The sequence below is a fragment of the Rhagoletis zephyria genome, unplaced genomic scaffold (assembly GCF_001687245.7).
Source record: "Rhagoletis zephyria isolate East Lansing unplaced genomic scaffold, Rhagoletis_zephyria_1.1 Rzeph_scaffold_00623, whole genome shotgun sequence".
NCBI lineage: Eukaryota > Metazoa > Arthropoda > Insecta > Diptera > Tephritidae > Rhagoletis > Rhagoletis zephyria.
Window position 1 is genome coordinate 92,658 of NW_016157707.1, and position 7,533 is coordinate 100,190.

The window sequence follows — 7,533 nt, forward strand, 5'->3', positions numbered from 1 at the left end:
TTATATTCGAATCGAGGTCATTGACAAAGTTGGCGCAAGAAACTCAGCGAAAAGGTTTGCCGAGTCGGAGGCTGAATTTGCGGAACGACCATTGTAGAAAACATTTGTTGGAATTGATGAGCAAGATTTTTCGATAATCAATGAAACGCCAGAAAGATTTGGGATTCGAGATAATATAAGCTTCAAAGTTTAAATTATAATTTCGGTAAAGAGATTTGTTTAAACAATTGAATTATTTTAGAAAGTACCGGAACTTGAGAAGATGCGCGGAGTCGTTGGATGATTTATACAATTTAGTAAATTTGTTTTTTAAATTTTTAAGATGCTTTAAACGCTTGGTATACCAGGGTAGTTTGTACACCTTCTTCTTAAGAGTATGGATGTACTGTAGGCATAGCTCGTAGAGAGTGGTCATAAAAATACGGTAATAAGAGGTTGCGTCAATGCCACGGAATATATAACTCCAATCTATATTTGATAGGGCACCATTTAAGGAAGGAAAATCACACGCTTTATAGTTGAACTTAATACTGTGATCATCCGGTAATGAATCAAAGTTATAAAACTCCAACTCAAGAGTGAGAGGGACATGATGCATTACAGCCGGAGAGATGGGAGACATACATTCCGATAAAGTGAAATTTACATTTACCACGTTTATACGTAAGCTATTTGCAAATATAAATAATTTGCAAATATCTAACTCACTGTTTATTCGACGGTGAAAAATTTTTATTTAATATTGCCTGATTATAAAAGGCAATAATATGACCATCGAAAAAGAAAATAAAATTAAAAATGGCAACGTCTTGATTATAAAAAGGCAATAAGATGAACATCGAAAAAGGAAATAAACCTAAGAATGGCGGCGTATTGCGCTTATTTGTAAATAGCATCACTAATCAATACTTATTTGCGTGATTTAGTTATTTGCAAATAAAAAATTAACTCAGCGTTTATACGGCAAAGTTTACCATTTTGCAAATTTGCGTATAAACGTAGTAATTGTCACTGATAAATACAAGATCCAATAGTCTATTTAGTTGGTTAAAAATTCTGTTACTTTGCTGTAAACCAATACTTAAAGAGCGACAGAATCCCCACTTGAAGTCCCATTCAATNAAAAAATTAACTCAGCGTTTATACGGCAAAGTTTACCATTTTGCAAATTTGCGTATAAACGTAGTAATTGTCACTGATAAATACAAGATCCAATAGTCTATTTAGTTGGTTAAAAATTCTGTTACTTTGCTGTAAACCAATACTTAAAGAGCGACAGAATCCCCACTTGAAGTCCCATTCAATCGGCTAAAGTTGAAATCACCAAGAACACAAATGTGATTATTACCAACGACATCAGACGCCAATGATACGATGTTATCAGCATGTTCGACGTAAAGGATTTCAGTACTATTCGGCGGGATGTATGAGCACATATGTAAAGAAGAATGCCGGAGGAGCCGTGAACACAGACGCAAAGCTGATCAAGGAGCGAGTCAGAATTGGTGAGAGCTACAAGTAACGCTTTGAATCTCCGCTGAACTGCTATGAGGACACCACCGCCTCTAGAACATCCCGTCTTCTCGGCATCACGGTCTTTGCGAAAAATGTCGAAAAGGTCTGAATCAAAGATTTCGCAGTCAAAAAAGCTATCGGTAAGCCACGATTCGACAAAAACGTATATGTCATATTCTAAATGAGCAGTTAACATGCGAACCATTTAGCACATGCACATTTAGTTCGAATGCCAGATATATTTTGGTAGTAGGTTTTCAGATTATCATTGCAACTACGATTTGGGCTAGTGGTTCGCTTCCGAGTTGTCCAGTTTTTGAAGAAAGCGGAACGCTCTGACTTTTATATTAGTCGGCCAGACAACTGGATTCGCAATTTTGTTGTAGAATGCTGATGCAAACTTTCAACAGAAGCACCCTTTTTGATCAACTTATAGCAAGACAGGTGTTGACTGTCAACACCTGACTGATTAGCAACATATGAAATTATATTATCTTCAGTCACGGATGGTTTGAACAAAGAGATGTGTAACCATTTCTTTTTAATTACAACGTCGAGGTCGCAGTTATTAATACTACACACAACAATATTTTTTGTATACCTATTTATAATATATATTATATATATATATTATCTTCAGTCACGGATGGTTTGAACAAAGAGATGTGAACCATTTCTTTTTAATTACAACGTCGAGGTCGCAGTTAGTATTACTACCCACAACAATATTTTTTTATACCTATTTGATGTCTTGTTGCGTACCGTTTTTCACTCATTACTGTCAGCAACATCCGTGGAAATTTGAGTAACAGCTTTTGAAGGCAACGTCGATGTGAGCAAACCAGACGTAGGAACAGGATCGCATGAATTTAAAACCACAGCATCACCAGCAATAGGCAAAGAAGCATTCACTGATACATTACGGGCAACAGGCAAGTCACGGGTTTCATTGTTATTGTGCTTAGCACATTTTTCGAAATTTTGCAATAAATTTTGAATTCTACCCTCTCACATATTAATACTGGCCATCTGACAATTTTTGGTAAGGTCCATAAATCGTTTTGATTATTCCGGCAAAAAAAAAATGTCGCGTGCTTTTTACCAGACCCGTCTACCGACATGTATTTTGACACCTACCGACATATATTTCGACGTACAGTAGATTATGAAAAACCGAAAAAATAGCAAGAAAATTAGCAATTTTCGCAATTTACTCGTAATTTTGTACGAGTCAAACGAACGGTTAAAAGCACCCGCCACTTTTTTTGTGTGCCGGTGCTATTATTCCGTGAGTCGCAGGTCCAAGTATCGGCACATTCCGAACGAAAAATTACACTGAAAATGGCACAACGCCGAAACCGGTTTGTCTCCAACCCAAATTTGACAAGGGATGATGGAAAATCGTTCCACTGTGATGTGGAATTTTCCACATCATGATTTTTACACGGGCGTACCTGCACTGCCGCATTCCACGCACTCACACTGCGAACTGAGGAGCCCTAGCGCTCCGCCGGTTCTATTGCCGGCCAACGCCCGGCCTGTGGCTTATGATGTTGACTCCAACACAATTTCAGCGCTGCAGCTCTGCTGCAGTGTATCCCGCGGAGCCCTGGTGCTCCGCCGACTCTGTCGTCGGCCAACGCTGGTAGTCAGCAAACCTTCGGCAAAAATATATTAAAATTAAACTCGACTGCTCGATTTAAGTGACGCGCAAATAATGCCGCTCAATTTATTTTCATTTTATCTCCTGAACTTAGCTGCTATCAAATACAACAGGGTTCCTTTTTAATATCGTAAATTCTTAGATGTAACATAATACATTGGGCGAATTCATATAAGGTGATTTGTAGGGTTGCAACAATGTATGCTTGATCGCATTACACCACATTACATCATACTCCTACCCTGTCGGAAACAACGAAAATGAGAATAACGGCACATGCAGTAATTAATTGATAGAAAAATATTTTCTAATAAAAAAATATTATAATTGTCAATAGCATTTTTAATCTTGATAATTTATCAAGAAAATAGATTTAAACTTCTGTGCTAGAACTGGGAGCTCTTGATAAATAATCAAAAATTGACAAATTATAAAAATATTGAATTTATTAAGTGCACAGAACCGGGCTGTAAGTATATACATATCTTTTATGAAATATAGCAGTGTTATTCAGTATATTTTTTTCTCACTGAAGAAGTGAAGACTTTAAGTTAAGATTTGGTAACTTCTGGTAAATTTTCTTAAGAGATTTTGGTAGAAAAAAATGTTGGCGAGTGGCAACCATGAATAAGAAAAGCAGCATGCATAGAATGCTGTGTAACAGCGTTTGAAGGCAGCGGCGATGTAAGCAAACCAGACGTAGGAACAGGATCGCATGAATTTAAAAACACAGCATCACCAGCAATAGGCAAAGAAACATTCACTGGCACATTACGGGCCACAGGCAAGCAATGAGTTTTATTGTTATTGTGCTTAGCAAAATTAGCATCACCAGCAGTAGGCAAAAGCGGAATAGGCATATCATTCGCTGATGAACTATTGATATTGTTAATGTGCTTAGCACCACTAAGTGAGTGCGAAGATGATGTTAAGGAGGATTAGGAAGCGCTGGTAAAAGGCATTTAAGTAATAGCGGTATAATTTCCATCATCAGAAGCAGCAAAAGAATTTAGAACCGCAGGCGGGCAGCTTTTCGAATTCTTCTTAAAAGAATTTACATTCCATATCTGTTTTTTGGGTTCCGATCGGTTCGTATTTATGTGATTTTAAATTATAATAGGCTTATCCGATCATGTATCCTTTAGTGGAAATAAAACAAAGTTATTCCACTATTATTACCTGACGTTTCGCTAAACTCATTTGCATCTTCAGGGGCTAGTTGTTTTTTTTTTCTGTTTCAACAATAAATACATAAATACAAAATTGCAAATATTAACATTTGACAGAAATAACGAAAATGAACATACATATATGACGTGCAAAATAACAACTATGAACTTACACAAATATCTACTTTAACATATTTAACAAAACATTTGTAATTCTACTTCGGTACCATCTGTTGTGGTAGTTTTGTCAATACTGATAATTATTTAAATTCATCATAAATATAAAATGTATGCAGCAGCAATGAAATTGGTGTCTTCTTTCTTGTTGATTTTGTTTTCTCGTTTTTGCAGTATTCTTAGGCTCTCCAATGTATACCTAGCCTTTTCTCTTTTTTCCTTGTCTATTATTTTTGTGTTTGCAAAGTCAGCTGTGTGCCCACTAGTAGTTATGTGTTGTGGTACTGCCGTGTTGGTTTTTTGATTTTTTATGTCCGCCTGGTGTTCTGCTAGACGAACGCCTAGAGCGCGTTTTGTTGTTCCTATATATACTTTGTTACAGGCTTCGGTTTCTTTGCCTTTACATGGTATTTCGTAGACTACGTTGTTCTGTTGTTGGGCGTCTATGGGGCTTTTTGTTTTTTGTGTATATCGTGGATAAAGTATTGTTGGACTTGTAGGCGAGAGTGATGTTTTGTTTTTTAACTAAGTTGCGATCGAAGTTTTTGGAAAGTCTAGGGATGTATGTAATGCTGTGGTACTGTTTTGTTTTGTCTGTTGTTCTGGTAGTTGATGCTTTATTTTGAGGTCTGGTTATTTCCATTATTTTCTGCTGTATAAGTTCACGTATTAGGTAGTCGGGGTATCTTTCTTATTTTGTCGATGTTTGTAAGTAAGTGTTTTATGTATTCGGTTTTTGGCGGTGTTTATTTTGTATTTGGTGGGTTGTGATGAGTAGTAGTTTATCAGACGGCCAGAAGATGAAGGTTTGGAGTACCAGTACGCCATTTTTCTCCCTGTGAATGCAGCCATCTAAGAAGGGGATGCCAACGCGGAGCTAAAAAACAAATACAACGTTGACATAAAATTCATAGCGAAATATGTAGACGACATAATTGCAATAATAGGTTAGGTTAGGTTAAACGGGCAGTTCTGAAAAACAGTTCACTCGGAGGCCGCAGAGGCCCATTGTGATGCCCATGGGGGTTACCCCAAGCCTATCCCTACATGTCTTCGAACCATTTTGATTTTCTGGCGAATCCTAGCAGCCCTTCCAGAGAAGCTTTCCCCAAGATATCCAGATTCTCGAAGAAGTGGTCCCCAAGAAACTTAAGGCGTTTTCCTCGAAGTGCTGAACACTCGCAAAGGAAGTGCTGGACGAATTCTAACTCCTCCTCATCCCTGCAGCTTCTACAGAAATCATTATGCGGGGCTCCGAACCTGGCGGCCATGTGGCCAATGGTCCAGTGTCCCGTTAGTATTCCTGTGAGAAGCCTGACGTTTGACTTTGAAAGCCTTAATATACTCCTTGTTCATCTCAGCCTGAAAAACACTGCAGTGGTCTGGGAGTCTATACGACTCCCTAAGAGATAACTCCTGAGAGAAGACCCCAGACCCTGTTCCGATATCCATTTTGGAGCCGTCCGTGAAGATGGGTATTTCGCCATCGCTGAGAGCAATATTAAATTCCCAGTCACTTCTCTCAGGAAAATGGGTATCGAAGTTTCGATTGAAGTCAATTTCCGTGACCTGATGGTCACAGCGGCTGTATTCCACCCCCACTCTCCCGAGGATTGTGGCGTGACCTTTGCAAGTTGTTCGCAGCCTGTTAGACGCTCTGAGTCGTAGAGCGCTTTTAGCTTCGATACTTTTAACACATAGGTCTATAGGTGGAATATCCAGCAGGGTCTCTAGAGATGCCTGGGGCGTTGAATAAATCGCCCCCGTTATGCATAAGCATGCTTGTCGTTGCACCTTTTGCAAGTTGAGTAGATGGGATTTGGTGTCAACCGCCTGCCACCATACCAGCGTGCCATAGGTGAGGATAGGTCTAACTAACGCCGTATAAATCCAATGTATTATCTGCGGTCGCAGACCCCAGTCTTTTCCAATAGTAGCTTTGCAGGAGTAGAGCGCGTTGAGCGCCTTCTTTCTCTGCTCTTCGGTGTTCCTTTTCCAGGAAAGNGCCTTCTTTCTCCGCTCTTCGGTGTTCCTTTTCCAGGAAAGCTTAGAGTCGAGAATAACCCCCAAAAACTTTGCTTCCTTTGACAATTTGAGATTTGCTGCATTGAGGGACGGAGGTCGGAAATTGTCTATTTTATATCGCTTGGTGAAGAGAACAACTTCGGTTCNAGGGACGGAGGTCGGAAATTGTCTATTTTATATCGCTTGGTGAAGAGAACTACTTCGGTTTTAGTGGGATTGACCCCTAGGCCGTTTCTTTCCGCCCACCCTGACAGATCGTTAATTGCAGATTGTAGAATCTCGCTGACCGTGGAGAGGAATTTTCCCACGACCAGAATGACTAAGTCATCCGCGTAAGCAACGACCTTAGCGGCTTTCGATGTAAAAAGCAGGAATTCGTTTAGCACGAGGTTCCACAGTAGGGGAGGTTCCAGGAAGGCTGCCAGCGCCTATTCCATGTGATTCAGTGCTTGTTCTATACTCCCAACAACCTCGTGCAGGGCTGTTTCAACCGACCTACCTTTACGGTAGGCATGCTGAGCCTCGCTGAAGTTCCCAGGAGTAAGGCGTTGCGTGATCTGCAGACTCAGAAGCCTCTCCATTATCTTGAGAAGAAATAATGAGAGGCTGATGGGCCTAAAATCTTTTGCAGTGCTGTGGCCCGCTTTTCCTGCTTTGGGAATGAAGACCACTCTTACCTTCCTCCATGACTTTGGGATGTAGCATAGGAGGAGACTCGCCCTATAGATTGTCGTTAGCCTGGGGGTTACCGTGGCGCTTGTTCGTTGTAGCATGGCTGGAAAGATCCCATCCGGTCCCGGAGATTTGTAGGGTTGGAAGGTTCTGAAAGCCCAAGCTACTTTGTCTGTAGTGATGATTTTGTCCACTGGACTGCCTTGCCTGTGGGTACTAGGGTGTTCTGTCACAGGAGTTCCTGTGTCCCCTGCGTCACCGCAGCCAGGGAAGTGGACGTCCATAAGGTGTTCCAGTGTTTCAAGGCTGCTT